We start from the raw sequence: 18,788 nt of genomic DNA, 5'->3' as shown, positions 1-18,788 counted from the left end.
AGTCTCTTTGACTCTATGGTTACAATTTGTTTTTCCCCTCTCTTCAGCAAGAAAGTATTTAGCTCCTTTTTATGTTCTGGCTTTTTCTTGCTCACCTCTGAGGAAGGGGCATATGTTCACAGCTTGGTTTCAGCAAATAGTTCAGATTCTGTCTACTAAACTACAGATTTTAAACCTGTTGTTACTGAGCTCCCTGCTTTTGTGGCAAAGAAGGGCCCTAACCTGGACACCAACTGCTGCTCTTGAGATGAAAGGCCCTGTGTCCCATTGCCAACTTTATTCTTTAAGTGCAAAGGGCTATCTTCAGCAGTTATAATCAGCAGCATTTCTGCCTCACAAGAGATAAGAGAAATGCCCCATATTTCACAATCAAAATATTGATGAACCTGGACCTGCATACATGCTGAGGGAGGGAGATTGCCTATGAAGGGTGTGTCCAACAGAAGAGTTGTTTACCTTTGCCTCTACACTGTAATCTTTTTGTCTTTGGGGGGGAGGTTTGGAGAGAAACTGCTCACAGGCTTTTTCTCAAATGTTCCCAAAAAAGTAGTTCCCAGCTCTCTGGGTAACTGTAGCAGGCTACCAGACTGAGGCCTCAACATGACCAGTCAGGGCCTTCCACTCAGGGCTTGTCTTCACTACTGTGCTACATCGGCACAGCTGCATATCCAGTGAAGATGCACTATGCTGATGGGACAGCAGTCTCCCATCGACCTAATTACTCCACCTCAAGGAGGGGTAGAATCTATGTCAGCGGTAGATGCTCTTCTGCCAACATAGCATGGTTTACACAGTGCTTTAAGTTGATGATGTAACTTACATTGCTCAGAGAGTGGCTTTTTCACACCAGAGTGATGTTAGTTACATTGACTGAAGTGGTAGCGTAGACAAGCCTCACTCTGGCGTTTAATGAAACCCTAGTCTCTCATTTGCAAACAGGGCCTTGTGAGTTCAGGCACACATAGCTGAATGGGAGGTGACAGGAAGGGAAACACAAAAGCAGGGTTGCAGTATTGTCAGTGCTCATCATTGTATTGCAACTCTTGTAATAGTTGTTTTTTTCTTCTTAAAGCCCCACATGGGCTCAGGTTATCACCGGGGAATCTGAGCCCTCACTTTTTTTTTTCACAAGTAAGTTTCTACCTCTGAAGGCAGTACGACTTGAAGATGGGAACCCTCAATGCACCAGCACCAACACCGCACACAAAAGACCTCCACATTATTTTTAAATCTCAGGAGTTTTAGGCCAATATATATATATATTTTGCGGGGTGGGGGAATAGACAGACCGGTGATTTTGCAATACTTGGGCTTAGCAATACCCAGCTGTCTTCACGTCCAAGTTTGTCCCTTGTCCTTGATGGCGGGCTCCTGTCCCAGCCAAACGACAGGCTGCTGGTACCAGGCAGCGTGGAGCCATTTCCCGGGATGAGCCCTGCAACACCCGCCGCCCTGACGCGCGGGCAGCCCCACCTGCGCCCGAGCAGCTCGGCCGCGGCCACTGCAGGAGGCCAAGCAGAGGGGAGGGCGCCGGGGCTCGGGGAAGTGTGTTGGATCATGTGGCTGCATCACGTGGAGGCGGAGCCAGGCCCAGCAGCAGCCGCTTCAGTAGCAGCGAGAGACGGAGACTGGAGACAGCCCCAGACGCTGGGCTGCGGGCGGAGGCGGGCTGGGGGGGAGGGAAGCAGCCAGAGGGTTGCCGCTGCCTGCGCTGCGCCCAGGAGCGGTAAGCCGGGGGGGGACGATCCTGTGCGGGGCACAGCGAGAGCAGCGGCGGTGGCCGGCGCCTGGGCTGAAGGGGGGAGGCTCCCCACCGGGGGAGGGCAGCGCCTGGACTGTCTGTGCGCGCCGGTGCTGGAGCGGGGCTGCAGCTGGCGGGCCCCCAGCGCCTGCCCCCGCACGCGGCTGGGAGGCTGGGGGGGGCTCTGTGTTGGTCGCTCCGCCGAGTTTGTCTCCTGTGCTGGGGAGGAGGGGGTGGCTTAGGGAGCAGCCGGCAAATCCCGGCTCCCCGGGCGGGGATGGGGGGGTCAGGGGAGGCTGTCACACGCGCCGAGGCAGGCGGCTCGGGATCTGTTTTTCTTTTGTTCTGGCGGTGGGTGTGAAATGCATGGGCTAGCCGCGGAGATGAGGGGCGCTCGGGACCAGGCTGCTCGGTGCTGGATGGTCACAGAAAATCTGCTTCAGCAGCAGCAACAGCCACCACATTTTGTTAGCAGTGTGATTGGTGCTCTAAATGAGTGCCCTGGAAAGGAGAGACATCCCCCTCGAACCCACTACTACCCAAACTAAGGGAAGGAGATTAATCTGAGAAACAGATTCGATCTACCTGCAGTTGTAGATGCAGTGGACGTCTGGGTAGCTTTGTTTGGGTATTTCTCTTCCTCTAATAAACTGTATTGCTCCCTATGCCCTCAGTTCTCTTGTTTTAAATGGTACTAATGCTGCACTTTGCATCTTTTTGTAAAGACATTTCTGGTGGTAGCTTGCATCTAGAAACCGTGGAGGAGGATGGGATACAGTAAACAAGCGGGTGCTTTTGTGCTGGTGTGTGTGGGAAGCTGTAGTAATGTGATCCTGTGTCAGCTCGAGTCTTCCATGCAGTATCTGTAACACTAGGTTTTTGTCCCTGACCTTCTTTCACGCTGGGGTTTGGATCTTTACAGAGGATGGGGGGAATTGCTCGCAACTGTAATTCCTTCTCTTTCTCTTTTCTGGTTGGGTTAAATGCTCATTTCCAGGGCACAAACTTGAGCATGATGTCCTGAAAAGTGCAGGAATTATTTGCCTGTTCAGCACTTAATATTTGAAAACAAGGCCTCTAGAAGAGAGAACTGGTTTCTTAAATTTGTACTTTATATGACTGCAGTTACATTTTTAATCTTGTAGGCAAGTCCATTCTGCCAGGGTGAAGTATGCTTGCCCAAGAAATACCCATTCATGAGCCACCCCACACAATGTTTTCAAATTAGAGGTTTTAATAAATGTTGTGTACAACTGGGGGTTGTGTGTATCAGAGCTGTAAACTAGAGAGTGTGATTTTAAATGCCAGCCTTCAGAGACAGGTTGTGAAATTTAAGATTAAAACTGAAAGTATCTGCTGAATGATATTCAGTATATAGCATCAAAATAGCAAGTGCTTTACCATAACCCATTTTTTAAATATTTACAGCTTTGGAGATGATTATATGAATAAAGCTTGAATATTGAATATCTAAGTGATCAGTTTTTCAATTTAAATAGAAATAGTTTGTTTAAAAGGGGAGTTTATGAATGGAATAAAATGGACTTTTCGTTAAATTAAGAATTTTGGTAGAATTGTTGTGATAAAATCGTTAAAAGCTACTTTTTTTTTCCCATAACAGTAAAATTTTGGTGAACCTTAGAGAGATTAGCTCTGGGTTTGATCCTGGAACCCTTAATCGTGCCAGTAGTCCTTATTAATTACAGTAAGATGGATTACTTTTATGAGTAAAGGTTGCAGGAATGGACCTGTTTTTTTAGCTTGTAATACAAACGGCAAACAAAGTGCAACTACATAAAGTTGCTTATTTTTTATTTAAGATGAGACCTTAATTAGAAATATATCCATCAGTTTTCTGTGAAATAGCAGCTTTTTTTAAACAGGTTTGAAATGTTTTATGTTCTGGTTTGTAAACTGGAAGGTAGCTAATTGCTGTGACTGGCTTGTTCATGGAGAAAGACTTTCATGCTACACTTTTTAGTCCCTTTTGTACAGTGTGAAAGTTGTTCTCACCTACTTCATTGTTGTTTATTCTAAAATCCTTACACATAAGATTACTATATTTTAAACTGTTGTGTAGTTCTTGAAGTGAACTTCAATATACAGTGAGTTGAGAGAAGGAAAAAATCCAAAATTAAAATGTATGTGTTAATGATTCAGTGTTAATGTACACCCACAAAAATATTAGTGTGATTTCAATTAACATTTTACACAAAAATATTAGTGTGATTTCAATTAACATTTTACAGATGATAAAATTGAGGGACAGAGAGAGATTAAGTGACTTGCCCAAAACCAATACTGGAAGTTTGGGACAGGGCCAATAGTAGAACACAGATCTTTTGACTGCCATCCTTGTGTTGCAGGCACAAGACCATCCTTCTGCTCAATATAATCAATCTTCATATTCAGTTGTAAATCGATTTTAATTTGAAAGTGATTTTTTTGATGTTTGAAACTACATATTACCCCTTCCACATCCATACTGGAAGGAAAGCCTGGCCTAATGAGTTTTGCTAGGTAGGACAGAGTTCTCTGCCTGATGATGGAAGGGGGCACCATGGGAGAAGTGGGCAGAAGTGATCTGATCTTGGTGCTGAGGCGTGGGGAGCGGGTTAAGGATGGGCCCCATCAAAGTCCCAAAAGTAAACAATAGCGCAAGCTCGCCAGCCAGGCTGCCAATTCAGTTGCAGAGGAGCATGACTGTCAAGTGAATTTTGAGAATGCTTCTGAGTTCATTTGTCAGACAAAGGAGTGAACCTGGGATGGGTGTTTACTAGAGCAGAGAGGCACTTTCAGCATCCAGCTAATTGCTTGTGTTCCCTCACTTCCCATCTTCCCTGAATCAAAGTTGTAGAGAGCTAGGGATATGGAATCTTGCACCTATGCCTTTATTTCTCCTTCAATGTAAATCTGCTCCATGAACGCCTTTTGATGCTAGAGGTGTTACATATGTGCTCTTGGATTGTTGCTTTGTTTCCAGCCATCACTTTCCATTGGGATATTTCTTACACCTGTTTCACTAAGTACAGTTTAAGTGCATTTTAAGAGTTGCTTCATTTAGGACTCCTTGGTGATAAGATAATATCCCCCCATCCACTTGACCAGTAACCCTGCCAAATAAGGAAATTGGGTTGATCTGTCACGATATTTTTTTTTTAATGTGCAGTTCCTTCAGTGGAGCTAGTCAGAAGGCAGCCTTACAGCTGTCTTCATCAGTGCCTGCATCAAAGGAATCCTTCTCTGGATAGATGTGAGGCCTTCAGATCCTTTTAATGCTGCTCCAGCCCTCTTCCTCAGCATAAAGGGGTTTATGTGGTCTTAAGGTTCTTGCCCAACAACATCTGACAAAATGAACTAGATAAAGCAGTTAAAACTGGTCGTGTACTAGGAAAACCTGTTTATTGAATACGTTTATTGGATGAATATTGTCGTTATTAGCTGAGCAATTATGTGATGGAAAAACTGCAAAATTAGCTGAGTAATCATGGAATAGTATTAAACCAGCACTAGTTACAGGTATTCTCACTTGGAAATATATGCAGCAACTTCTCTAAGAAGGAACAAGACAAGCATATAAGAGGCTAAGCCCAAAGATTCAAAATTCCTGTTTTGAATCCTAATCAGCCACAGTGAATAAGAATTATTTTGCATCTCTAACAACTAAAATTTCTGTATGGTACTATTAAAAGCAAATAAGAAATTGTAAAATGGGGTGATTCAGTCCTCTGTTTCTCAGAGCTGCAGGCCTTCGACAGGTCTTTATCTTCATTAGTGTGCCCATCACATACTGCCAGTGTACTGAAGAGATGTTTGTCTCTTTTTACCAAGTAAATCTCTATGCAGAACATATCTAGTCCATAAAACTCTAAGACCAAACCACATCATTCACCAGAGGAGCATGGAAGCTTTGGTTCAGAGAGCCTGCCCCCAGAGATCTCAATTGGGAAAGGGGTCAGTACCCCTTGTAGAAATTATAGTCTGGGTTCACTATTAGTGCTAGTTTATCTGTTGCACTAGAAGGCTCCACTATATTTACCTCCAGAGGTCTGCGACTTAAAGAACATCTTTTTATTAATACAGGGTTTTTTGTGTGGAAATACCTGTTACTCTGAATAAACGAAATGTGAGAGCACTGAGTGAGGATACTGTTGTTGTGAGGGGGAAGAAGGATTATCTGAAAAGTCTTATAAGAACAATTTTGTTTTCACTGCCAACTGCGTTGGTGGTTTTTGTGATGGTTATTTATAAAGAGAGCAGATGGCTGGAATGACACTGGTGGGAGTCCTGGGCTGAAGACAACTGATGGTGACCTAAAATTTGCTTAAGATGAAGTGCTAGGGTTGTGCAAGTGGAGGCAAATAAATTTATTCCATGAGTTGTATAGCCTGCTTAGTCCAGGCTCTTCTTCCAGAGACTGATTTAAGTGCCTCCTTTTGGGAGGAAAGTTTGACCTGTTTTATACTGAAAGTCGTTGTGATTCAGACTGAGATGTCCACTGCTGTTGGAACAGGGCAGGATATTCTCTGTTTCAGTTTATGCTGGTGTTGCTCACTGAAGTTCTGGAGGTACTGGGGGAACTTTTTGTTCCACAGTCTGTGCTCTGTGTCCTTCAAAAGATAGTAGGAAAGAAAAAAGACCTCTACTCGTGGAAATGGTTGCCAGGCCATTTTAAGGACAGCAGAATGCATACTCTTGTAAGGAAACATACATACAAACTTTGCATGTGAAACCATTGCTTGATAGTCTGAGCAGCTGTAGACTTGTTTCTTGTCTTCCATTTTTGGATGAGATTATGGAGAAGGGTACAGTGAGACAGTGAGTACCTGGACAGTTCAGATCAGCTTGTCCCTTGTTATGCTGACTTTAGTTCTTGTTATAACACTAAGCCTGTGTCTACACTACAGGGTTAAATTGACTCAAGTTATGCCGACGATCATAAACCACTATAATTACAGCACTTATGCATGTTCACACAATGCTCCTTGTGTCGGTGGAGCGCATCCATACTTGGTGCTCTAGCATTGAGAATGAGCGAGTAGTGCACCGTGGGTAGCTGTCCCACTGTGCAGCTTGTCATCTTCTGCAGCTAGGAGTGGTGATAATGAGGAGTGGATCGCAATGCATCATGGACGTGGGCTCTCCATCCCATGATACATTTTTTCCGTCCCATCATTCCGTGGGCTTCCAACTGCATTTTGTGCTGTTTTTCAACAGAGCCTGTAAACTGTGTGCCTGCCATCTCTGCCTGAAAGCGTGGATCCTACTGCTCACCAGTCTTGTAATAAGTGTTATGAACACAGTGCAGCTGATCATGCAGTATTTCATGAGCTGCGAATCCGAATTGGAATTAATGATGCCTGCCCTGCTATGTGCCATGGAAACAACACCAGGTTACTTTTGGCATTCAGAGAACAGCTGCACACTGTGGACCATTGCTATTGGGCTTGGGAAAAAGCAGTGTTATGCACGTCTGGGATGACAAGCAGTGGCTGCAGTACTTTTGAATGGGCAAAACCACCTTCTGGAGCTGTGTGTGGAGCTTGCCCCTGCCCTGTGGTGCAAGGACATCAAAATGAGAGCTGTTCTCTTGGTGGGGAAGCATGTGGCAATTGTTGTGTGGAAGCTGGTAATTTCAGACTGTTACTGGTCAGTTGCTAATCAGTTTTGAGTTGGGAAGTCCACTGTGGGGGTTGCGTTCACTCAAGTGTACAGGGCCATTAATTGCATCCTGCTAAGAAGAACTATGATTCTAGGAAAAGTGCATGAAATAGTGGATGGCTTTGCAGCAATGGGATTCCCTAACTGCAGTGGGGTGATAGATGGCATGCATATCCCAGTTTTGGCCCCAGACCATCTTGTGACTGAGTACATCAGTAGAAAGGGCTACTTCTTTATGGTATTACAGGCACATGTGGATCACCAGGGTTGTTTCACTGATGTCAATGGTCAGGGAAGGTGCATGACACACGCGTCGTCAGGAATACTGGCCTGTATAGAGAGCTGCAAGCAGGAACTTTCTTTCCAGACCAGAAGATTCCAGTGGGGGATGTTGAAATGCCCATAGTGATCCTGGCAGACCCTTACTCGCATGGCTCATGAAGCCTTACACCAGATACTCCTGCACCAAAAAATAAGAGATTCAGTGCACAATATTTTAAAATTCTGCATATTTTGTCAGAATAACACTATGTAATCACAGACCAAAAAAAAAATTTCCCCAGGAGTAGAGAGTTAAAGAAAACCTTGTGACAACTCAGTTCCTATTTCTCTGCCCCCTCCGTCCCTGAGCCCAGCTGTGGCATGTCCCCCCAGCCCAGACACCCATACTCCCTTATCCTCAGAGCCCAGCTGTGGGATGCTCCCCCCTCCCCCCCCGACACTTGCATGCACCCGTCCCTTCCAGAGCTCAGGGATCCAGAGGGAGAATAGCCTGAAGCTGGGTCCTGGGCTTGTGTGGAGTTTCCTGTGCGCCACCTCCTCCCTTTAGGGTGTGCTGGGAAGTGCAGCTTCCTGGACCCTCCAGCTTCGACCCCTCCTGGCAATGTCTTCTATTTGCATTGCCGGGTCCAGCGGCCCCTGGTGGCGGCCAGCAGCACTGTAGCCCATTTCTGTGGTAGGAGGGGAGAAGGAAATTCTGCGCAAAACATTTTCTGCACAAAATCTGCATTGCACAGTTGGGTAGAATTCCCCCAGGAGTAACCAGAAGCCTTGATAACAGCAAGGAGCGCTTCAACAACAGGCTGAGTAGGTGCAGAATGACCACTGCTTGTGTGTTTGGCAGATTAAAAACTTGCTGGTGCTGCCTTTATGGCAGGTTAGACCTCTGCTAGGAAACTGGTTCCATGGTCATAGCAGCCTGGTGTACTCTGCATAATATTTGTGAGGCTAAGGGGGAAAAGTTTCCCCAGGGGTAGAGCACTGAGGCTGATGGCTGATTTTGAGCAGCCAGATACTAGGGTTATTAGAGGGGCTATTTGAATCAGGGAGGCTTTGAAGTAGCATTTTGACAATGAGCCCCCTTAATGTGTCTGTTTAATACATTCAGCCAGGCTCTGTTTGCTTGCTGCCCGGAATGACCCTGGTGTTTGCTTCCTGAGTGTGATTTGTAATCTGCAAATGTGCCAATTGCCTCTGTGTATGAATTCCAGCAACAAATACTACGTGTAGAAAGAAAATGAATCTTTATTTTTCTGAGTACATTTTTACTAAACAGCAATAACCAATATGCAGCATTTGATTTCTTGCAAGGGACATGACACTTAAGAGCACCCCCTTAATGTACTCATTGCTGTGTACAAGTCCAGCTGTCCTTGGGGAACCTGTCCAAAGGGGTGGAGTGAAAGGGGTACTGCGATGGACCAGAAAAATGAAAGGAATGTGTGTAAGGAGTTTGGGGAGGGTATGGCATGCAGCTCTGTATAGGCTGCAAGAGGAGGCAAGCACACACGTGTTCTGACTGAAGCACAATCAGGGACTTCAGCATCTCTTTTGGCGCTCCATCAGTTTTATCTTTTGCTCCTGGCCCACTATAATATGCACGTGGCCCTGCTTCTTTTCTAGGCTACCTACTTTCAATTTTTCATTAATTGTCTCTCTCCATGCCCTATGATCATGATCTGGGGCATCAGACAATTGAAGCACCTCTGTAAACATGTCCTCCTTACTCCTCCTGGGTTGTCTCCTTATCTGATGGAGATGCTCTGCCAGCGTGTAAGGGATTCCTCTCGAGGGCACATCTGCAGAAACACAAGAAACAACAAACGAAGGCAGTGTTGTGAGTTCATTCACAGCGTTGGATCATAATAGTTAAATACACCTCTTTCTCACTCTTCCTTGGCAAGCACGCAGCTCAGCAAGTGCCCTAAACATAGTGAGTTTGGTCTAGGGGGGTGGTGAAGGTCCAAGATGGGGCAAAGCGTCTAAGTGTTTTTTTTTTAAGGGGACCACTGCAAGCAACTACTACTACTAATAATAATTGGAGATATACGAATCTCCTAGAACTGGAAGGGACCTCGAAAGGTCATCAAGTCCAGCCCCATGCCTTCACTAGCAGGACCAAGTACTGATTTTTGCCTCAGATCCCTAAGTGGCCCCCTCAAGGATTGAATTCACAACCTTGGGTTTAGCAGGCCAATGCTCAAACCACTGAGCTATCCCTCCCCCCCCCACAAGTCCCTGCACAGGTTATTGCCGATAGGTGCAGCAAAGTTTCCTACAGTGGGAGAAGAAACAAAGCAGCTTTATCAAGGAACCTTCAGCAGAGGATTGGCAAGTACCTCCAGGAAAGTTTCCTGGAGATCCTTCTGGAGGATTCCTGTGAAATTTTGATGTGCATTAACAAACTTTTCTTCAGGGCCCTCACTACATAGGGGAATGGGAAGCACATGCTAGTCTTGTACATTTCTATCCCTTAACCCTCTTCAAGCATATAACAAAACAAGGGACAGCTCTACCTCATGTAACCAAGCAGTATCAAATAAAAATGAGCAGTATCAAATAAAAATGAGCACTTACCAGAGCTCCCCCCTTTCCTGTATCATGCGTGGAGTCCTGGGACTGGCTTGAACCCTCCAGAATCAAGAAGAGGTCCTGGATTGCCATGCTACCGGACCACCCTGTTGCCTGTCCCACCTCATCTTCCAACTCCATTTCCTCGTCCACCACTTTTCTTAAATCGGCAGCAGGAGCATTGTAGTGCATACACCTCCACTGTTTTGTCAACAAAACTGTGTAGTGTAGACAAGGCCTGAGCCTGCAGTGATGATTGGATGTCCGTGCTGATATTAGTGGACTGACCGTTGATTGTGAGATGGTGTTGACTCTTGCTTGGGTTTGTGGGCAAGTAGACAGAGCTTTGTTCCTTTGAGTGATCCCAGAGGGTAATTTTGGGTCATTACTTTTATCTTCCTGAGGACTCTTGTGTAGGGTGGGTTACACCTTGTCATTTCTTCTACTGGGTGAATCAATGTGGAGAGATGGCTTGATAAGCTTTATTATGCTGATATATTCAGATGTCTCTGCATTTTGATTACCCCAGATGGTGTGGTTGAATGGTAGTGATTGTGGCTTGGAATAGGAGTGGACTGGTTGAGGGTCAATCCAGAGAAGACTGTGGTGTGATGTTGGTAGGATGGGGGCACAGGGAAGCACTAGAGAATGTGATAAAGATTGTATTGGCTCCTCTGAGTGGGGTGTGTGTGGCTGCAGTGACCACAATGCTTTCTTTCCATCTGTCTGGTCATGAGGCTGTGACCTATTTCTTGGATTCAAACATCACTGTCATTTTGCTTTAGGGTGACCTGATTTTATAGGGACAGTTCCGATTTTTTGGTCTTTTTCTTATATAGGCTCCTATTACACCCCCACCCTTTGTCCTGATTTTTCACACTTGCTGTCTGGTCACCATATCTTGCTTGCCTTTGTTGTTTAAGTTTAGACTTTTGGAATTTTGCTCTATGTTTTATTATACCACTATTCTATGTATCCACCACCATACTAACTTTTGTTTTCTGAGTATATTGGCTTTCTTTTAGCAAAATCGCTTCTAAAACCACTCATCACACACATGGTCTTAAAATTTAGCTTGATCCTTGTGCAGTTTTTTAGAAATAGATTTTGTTGTGCAGCCAAAAAGTGCATGGCTTTTTTTTTAAAGTGGCTCTTCCCAATTTTCATCTCATTTGATTGCCCTCAGGGTTTACCTCCACTTGATTCATTTGAGAAATCCTAATGAATTTTGGGATCTCATCCAATCTTTGCTAATACGTAAATGCTTGAGTCCAGGCTGTATCAAATTTCACCATCATTTTGTATAGGGGAAACCCTGCTATTTGCATGACAATAACAAGTATTCAAATAATTACATTAGTGTGTGCTCTAAGCACTGCTTCTCTTTGTTCCATGGTCAGCACAGTGGAGCTCATATCATCATTGGGTGGCTTCTGGGTGCTACTGTGACATAAATATTAAAAATAACAGATAACCTATCTGGATTAGTGCCCTGATAAGATTCCATTGTTTGTTTTTTACCTAGTGAAATCACATTTCTGTCTTGAAATTACATTATGATCACAAATGCGTCTTATACCTAATGGTTAGAGAATCAGATTGGGAGTCAGGATTCCTGGATTCTGTTCCCACTGATTTACTGTGTGATCTTGCATAAATCCCAACTTCTCTGTGCCTTACTTTACTCAGCTGTATAATGGGGATAATGCTTTTTGCCTACCTCCTATAGGACTTGTGGGACTTAATGTTTATAGAATACTTTGAGATCCTTAGGTGAGAGGTGCTTTTTGAAGTGCAGTGTCTTGTTAAAGAAAATCATGTAGCTAGGCATTGGTTCAAACACACACACAACTGAAAATAAAAGATAAGTCAGCAAAGATTTTAAAAACGTACAAAAAAGGGAAAATAGGAAAGGGTAAGAAATATCTTGTTGCATGACTCCCTAGCTACTTTGTCTCTATGTCGTATGCAGTGGTGGTGTAGGCGTGTTGAACCCAGGATACTGGAGAGACAAGGTAGGTGAGGTAATAAAGAAGAAGCTCTGTGTAGCTCAAAAGCTTGTCTCTCTCACTGACAAAAGTTGGTCCAATAAAAGTTATTACCTTGCCTACCTTATCTCTCTTGTCTCTGTCTATTTAGATTGTGAGTTCTTAGGGCCTATCTTACATGTCTGTAGAGCATCGGGCACAGCTATGCTGCTATAACAATAATAGTTTCAAATAAATTAACATTGGTAATGATATATGTTTGGATAAGATACATTTGCGGAGCATGTAATTCTGGACATCACTCTAGCATTGATGCTGTTGGAAAACTACTCTTCTGAAACTCCATCTGTCTGTGAGTAGATAGTGAATGAAGAAGAGGTCTCTGCATATTGCTATTAGTGTGCTAGTTGCTGATGTGATTGGGAGTTAGCAGTGGCAAGATTGTATTGATCAGTCATTGGTAAGGATGTGTTTGTGAAGGAGAAGCTGATGGGACAGTCTTGGTGCATTTCTGTCACTCCTAGCTAGTAGAAAATACTTATATTAGCCATTCATATTGATTCAAAGAAATATTCTCTCTTCATGTTCACCCTGAGTGAAGCTTTTCGAGTTTGGATGTAGGGGCTGCCTTTATACTTTAAAAAAGTCGTTGGTTATTGAAACTGAAAAGAATCAGGGAGTAATAACCTTCCCAATGAACAGTTTTAGGGTGAGATTTTTCAGTAGTACTTAATGGCTAGAGCAGATCTCTTAAAACAAGATTTAAAAACTGCAAGTGATGAGGAATTCATCACATCCCTTAAATTGTTCCAATGTTATGTTTATTTTTGTTCTTCAAAATTCTGATAGCACTAAAATTCCTGGTCTCTGCTATCCCTAAAAGAAAACTGGGAAGTTTTTGTAGTCAACCAAACTTTGTGACATCCAGTCTGAACTTTCCTGCTTCATCTTGGACTTTCCGTCTTGCAAGAGAGTATGTAAAACATACTTCTCTGCAGTATATGCTGAGTTGCTTCAAGGGCAATAGCAGTTGTAGTGGGCTGTGTGACACTGCTACGCATTTTGTCATCAATTTCCATTGTTGCCAGGGGTGCTAGAAAAATTTTTATAGTGGGGGTGCTGAGAGCCATTTAAGAAAACTGTAAAACTGTAAGTATAATGGCAACCACTTCAAGCCAGGGGGTGCGGCAGCACCTCTAGTTCCAGCACCTATGACTATTACTGCTGCTATTTCAGCTCCATAAGTAGAGGTAGTTTAGAGAAGGCTCTTGTAGGTAGACACTGGCATTGTATTAAAAATGCCTGCTAACTGTGCTCTGATGCAGGTTTGGGTGCTGCAGCAACTTAAAAAAATGGTGGCTGTAGGACTTCGTTTAATGGGTTCTGTAGAAAATAACTTGTAGTGTGTCCCTTAAAGTGCTACAGATGGGCGTACCCTCACTAGTTTTAATCTAGCTAGCTTGCAAAACGTAGCGAGAACATGGCAGTGTGGGTTTCAGCTCAGGCTGCACAAGCTCACCGCCTCCTCTCCAAACAGCCACCCCTTCCTGGGTCCATACTTGCACTGGCAGCCCATGCCACACATTCTTTTGTACCACCTCTTAGAGATTAGGAATATTGCAGGCTCAGAATTGTGATGCTGATTTAGTTAAAACTCAGTTCAGATTGAACAAAAAGCCTTATACTCACTGATCTGTTGTTAATAGTACGCACAAATCCCTCCTTAAAAGCAAAATACTTTTCTCCCCCCATATGCTAAGCTTTAAGCTATAATGTATAATGGCTTAGACTAGTGTTTGCTTGTAAAATTCCGTAATGTGGTAAGGAACAATATCTTCACTGTCTAAGGCCCTGATCTCACACATACTGAAATACATGAGTTATTTTACACACCACACAGTGTCTTGGCACTGTCTTCAGTTGAACAGCTTGTGCATAAAGCTACTCATGTTTACTTATTTGCACTATGTGTTGTTTTTTCTTGGGCATATCTGTACTCTGTGCTTGTGGCACTGTCCTCTAAAAAATACTGAAATTCTCAGGGGCAAGTCTACTTTCTAACAAGACATTCCCTTATGCTGATCATAGCTACTTTGCAGCCAGGATGTCATTTGCAGCTTGTGTAGCTGTAGACATACCTGTGCTAGCTTTAATTTAGCTAGCTCTCTGAAAAGAGCAGTGAGGATGTGTGGCATGGGCTGCCAGTGCAAGTATGGACCCAGGAAGGGGTGGGCGGTTGGAGAGGAGGCAGTGAGCTTGTGCAGCCTGAGCTGAAGCCCACAGTGCCATGTCCTTGCTACGTTTTTTGCGAGCTAGCTAGATTAAAGCTAGTGAGAGAACGCCCCTGGCTGTAGTATAGACATAGTTGAATCTGCACATGAACAGTTGCCCTTTCTCTAAAACAGTGTCAGTGAAAAGGCTGGAACCACTGGAACCCAGCAGCTTTCTTTCTAAGTAAGAAACACGGCTTAATGTGGTGGTGTGTTGAATCTTCTTGTTTTTGTATCGTAGAAATTATTTCACAATACTGAAGTATATTTGCAGCCAAAGGCTTCTGTAGTCAAATATCTCATGTTTACCTTAGCTTTTAGGTCCATGTTCAGCAGAGCACCTCAGCACATTCGTAAGTCCCACTGAAACCATTGGGACTAGAGCACGTTATTAAATGCTTTTCAGAATTAGGGCATTAATCAGTTGTAAATGCCACTTAACTACATTCTGCTTCCATTTTGTTCTCTCTTGTATTATGGTAGTTGCTAAGAGCCTAGTCCTGAACCAGGGTCCTGTTGCGTTAGGTGCTGTCCACACAGAACAAAAAGATGGTCTCTGCACCTTATCCCTCAACCATAAGTTGATAAATGCAGTTTATGGGTTGAGACCACCTTTCTGATTGTGGTTTTGATCTGTTTTCTTCAGTCATGGTGTATTACGGCAGTAGTGGCCAGAAATGTGTTTGGAAAGCACCTAGAACATAAGGTGACACGATCTCTCCTCTGAAGAGTTTACAATCTACGTACACTGATGGCAAATGACTAATTGTATACCTTTATCAGCTAGCTCTTCACATGAAGTATAAAATGAATCATTGTCGTTTGAACATTTCTCCATCAGTATTTAATATGTATCGTGCCGAACTGTTCAGTGTGTGTGGTTTTTTTGTAAAACACACACTTCTTCAGCTTGCACTGAAGAGGTCTAGTTTAATGAGACGATTATTTTGTGTTGTTCATTGTATGGGTGTGTGAAATATATTTTCTTCATGTCAAAAATGATTTAATGTCTCTTTGGAATTGTAATTAAAAATTGCTGTCAGCTACTTTGATGCTTTTGTTTTTTAACTTGCCTTTTTGTGTAATATCCTCCTGAAAATGCCATTGCTAGAATGGAGGATATGGACTTCTTTTTTTCCCCCCTACACGGCTAATACATTACTCTAAGGTTCTCCTAATCAGAGTGTAGGTATGTGTAGGCTGTTGTCTCCACAGCCCAGGAGGGCCTGACACCATGCCCTAAGTCTGGTTCAGGGCCTTTTTGCCAGGGCTTCAGCTTTTTATTTTCACAATAAAATAGTTCAACATAAGTTTCATGTATAAACCTATTCTCCTTCCCCAGATCTGGGGTCTTCTGCAGGGATCTATCTGTTCCCTGCAGGTTCCCACTCTACCAGCCACTGTCCTGAGAATCACCCTGCTCCATGGCCTGCTGCAGGAGCTTCCTGTGGCTGTCCCCCTCCTTGATTCAGAGACTTCTTGGTTGCTCTCTCTGCAGCTGGGCTACTTTTACAATCACCTGATCAGTCTCAGCTGGGAGGTAGCTGATCAGTCAGGTGAGTGAGCCTGGGTCTAACTCCCTTTAAAAGGCCAGCGCCTCATGTAACTGTGACACTACAGGGGGTGTACTAAATACTCATTACAATAGAAGTTTTTTCTTCAGACCATCTGTCGCTTTAAGTCACAGCTATAGATATAAGTTCTGATAATAAAACAGACGGAACCAAAACAAATGACACTGGGATATAAACTGGAGTAACGTTTGTTATGGTGAGATGCTCATGTCGATGTAGTTAAGGTTGAAAGGAGCTTCTGATTATAAGTCTGATGTTAGCGTCACCCATAAATGATCAAAACCAAATAGACACACATGAAGCTTCAGGTGGATGAATCATCAGGCTTGAAAAACTTATCTGGCATCCCCTACAGTTTGAGGAATAAAATAGTACTGTATCTATCTAAGGTTCTGTAATAGTGACCAGGCACCTCACACACCCCTGTGAGGTAGGAAAGTGCTGTTGTCCCCCTTTTCCCGATAGGAAATTGAGGCACAGAGAGACTGTGATTGCCGAGGGTCACACAGGGAGTCTGAAGGAGCAGGGAGTTCATAACATTTCCACTCAACTTAGCATTTTTTTAAAACTGTTTTAAAAAATATGTCTTTTGTTTCCTGGCTTCACTCTAACACTTTTGAAAATCAGATGCCTTTATCTCTCCCAGCATTTAATTAATGTCTTGATTCTGCACCATTGAAGTCAGTGGGACTTTTGCTCTTGCTTTCAATGGGAACAGGATAGCGCTTCTCTCTCCCCTCTCCCCATATTATTTTTCTTTCTCCCTGAAACATTCTCAAACCCACATGCTGTGCTTGAAAACTTAAGTGGACACCGTATAGCCAAAGGACTAAACCTTCTACCCTGAAGGCTAATGAAAGGCAAGAGACCACAACTGTTGAGTTATTGCCCCTGGACCATTCTTGGGGCTCCATTTTTAAGTAACCTCTGGCTGGTAAGTGGTAACATTTTTAAACCTCCTCCAAGGAAGGAATGGGAAGGGAAGCAAAATTAGAGAGCTGGCGTTTTTCTATGAGTAAATTTGCAACTGAGTTTTCATTGTAAGACTGATTTTGTGTGCCCCTCCCCCCAGTAGACAATCCCAGCTCTATCTAAATTGGTTAAACTTGCAAACTTGAAATGAATAGGCCAAAGGGGTTGCTGAGTTGTAACACTAAAATACTTTATCAACTCATGTGAATTTTTTTGGCCACTTTGTAGCACACCACTAAAAAGCAGTAGAAAAAGGAAATCTAGTTTACTGGACTCCTTTAGTTGAGATTAAATTCACATCACTAAAATTTAGCTGATTAAATTGTAATTTTAAGAGCTCATAGGTCTAGGTTGGTATAGCATGTCAAGTGAGTGCTGGAGACCTAAGCTTTCATATTTGTATGGGTGTCTATATCTCTAATATAAAAATATGTATTAAAGTAAGATCCTGTTTGCAGCGAGAGGTGCAAAATACTACCTTAACATGGACAGTAAGGGGAATGTAAGATTGGCCATACTGGATCAGCCCAATGATCCACCCAGTTCAGCATCCTGTCACTGATAATGACCAGTGCCAGATGCTTCAGAGAAAATGAACAGACCAAGATAATTATCAAGTGATCCATCTCCTGTCATCTACTCCCAGCTTCTGGAAATCTGAGATTTAGGACACCCAGAGCATGGGACTCTCCCTGACCGTCTTGGCAGAGTCCCATGCTCTGGGTGTCCTAAATCTCAGATTTCCAGAAGCTGGGAGCGATTGACCTAATTCTTTTTTGAACCCAGTTATACTTTTGGCCTTCACAACATCCTCTGGCAGTAAGTTCTACAGGTTGACTCTCTCCTCAGGCCCTGTGCTACCAGCACTCTCCAGCTATCTTTGAGACACCACTGATTTCCTGAGGAAACTACAGTCCATCGGTGATCTTTCAGAAAACACCATCCTGGCCACTACGAATGTAGAAGCCCTCTACACCAACATTCCACACAAAGATGGACTACAAGTTATCAGGAATAGTATCCCCGATAATGTCATGGTAAACCTATTGGCTGGACTTTGTGACACCCACAACTATTTCACATTTGGGGACAATATATACCTTCAAGTCAGTGGCACTGCTATGGGTACCCACATGACCCCACAGTTTGCCAACATTTTTATTGCTGACTTAAGGGACGAGAACTAAGGAAGCGTTGTTCTAACGCCCCTACTCTACTTGCGCTACATTGATGACATCATCATCTGGACCCATGGAAAAGAAGCCCTTGAGGAATTCCACCATGATTTCAACAATTTCCATCCCACCATCAACCTCAGCCTAGACCAGTCCACACTAGGGTCCATTTCCTGGACACTACTGTGCTAATAAGCGATGGTCACATGAATACCACCCTATACCGGAAACCTCCTGACCGCTATACTTTCCTACATGCCTCCAGCTTCCATCCAGGACACACCACACAATCCATTGTCTACAGCCAAGCTCTATAATACAACCGCATTTGCTCCAGTTCCTCAGACAGAGACAGGCACCTGCAAGATCTCTATCAAGCATTCTTAAAACTACAGTGCTCACCTGCTGAAGTGAAAAAACAGATTGACAGAGCCAGATGAGTACCCAGAAGTCACCTACTACAGGACAAGCCCAACAAAGAAAATAACAGAACACCACTAGCCGTCACCTTCAGCCCCCAACTAAAACCTCTCCAGTGCATCAAAGATCTACAACCT

At 43.7% G+C, this 18,788-nt stretch overlaps 1 protein-coding gene across 3 annotated transcripts in view; it reads left to right on the top strand.

Annotated features, from left to right (window-relative positions):
• The first annotated feature begins 1,634 nt into the window (after nucleotides 1–1,634).
• The window catches only part of TULP4 (TUB like protein 4), a 298,059-nt gene continuing 280,905 nt past the window's right edge, over nucleotides 1,635–18,788 (top strand). For all 3 annotated transcript variants that reach the window (XM_050949426.1, XM_050949427.1, XM_050949425.1), the window contains exon 1: nucleotides 1,635–1,726. The gene's annotated coding sequence lies outside the window, so the exon portion shown is untranslated. The remainder of the gene's footprint in view (nucleotides 1,727–18,788) is intronic.

This window comes from Gopherus flavomarginatus, chromosome 4, assembly GCF_025201925.1.
Source record: "Gopherus flavomarginatus isolate rGopFla2 chromosome 4, rGopFla2.mat.asm, whole genome shotgun sequence".
Lineage (NCBI taxonomy): Eukaryota > Metazoa > Chordata > Testudines > Testudinidae > Gopherus > Gopherus flavomarginatus.
The sequence above is the reverse complement of the archived record's forward strand: the minus strand, read 5'-3'. Positions and strand labels throughout refer to the sequence as shown.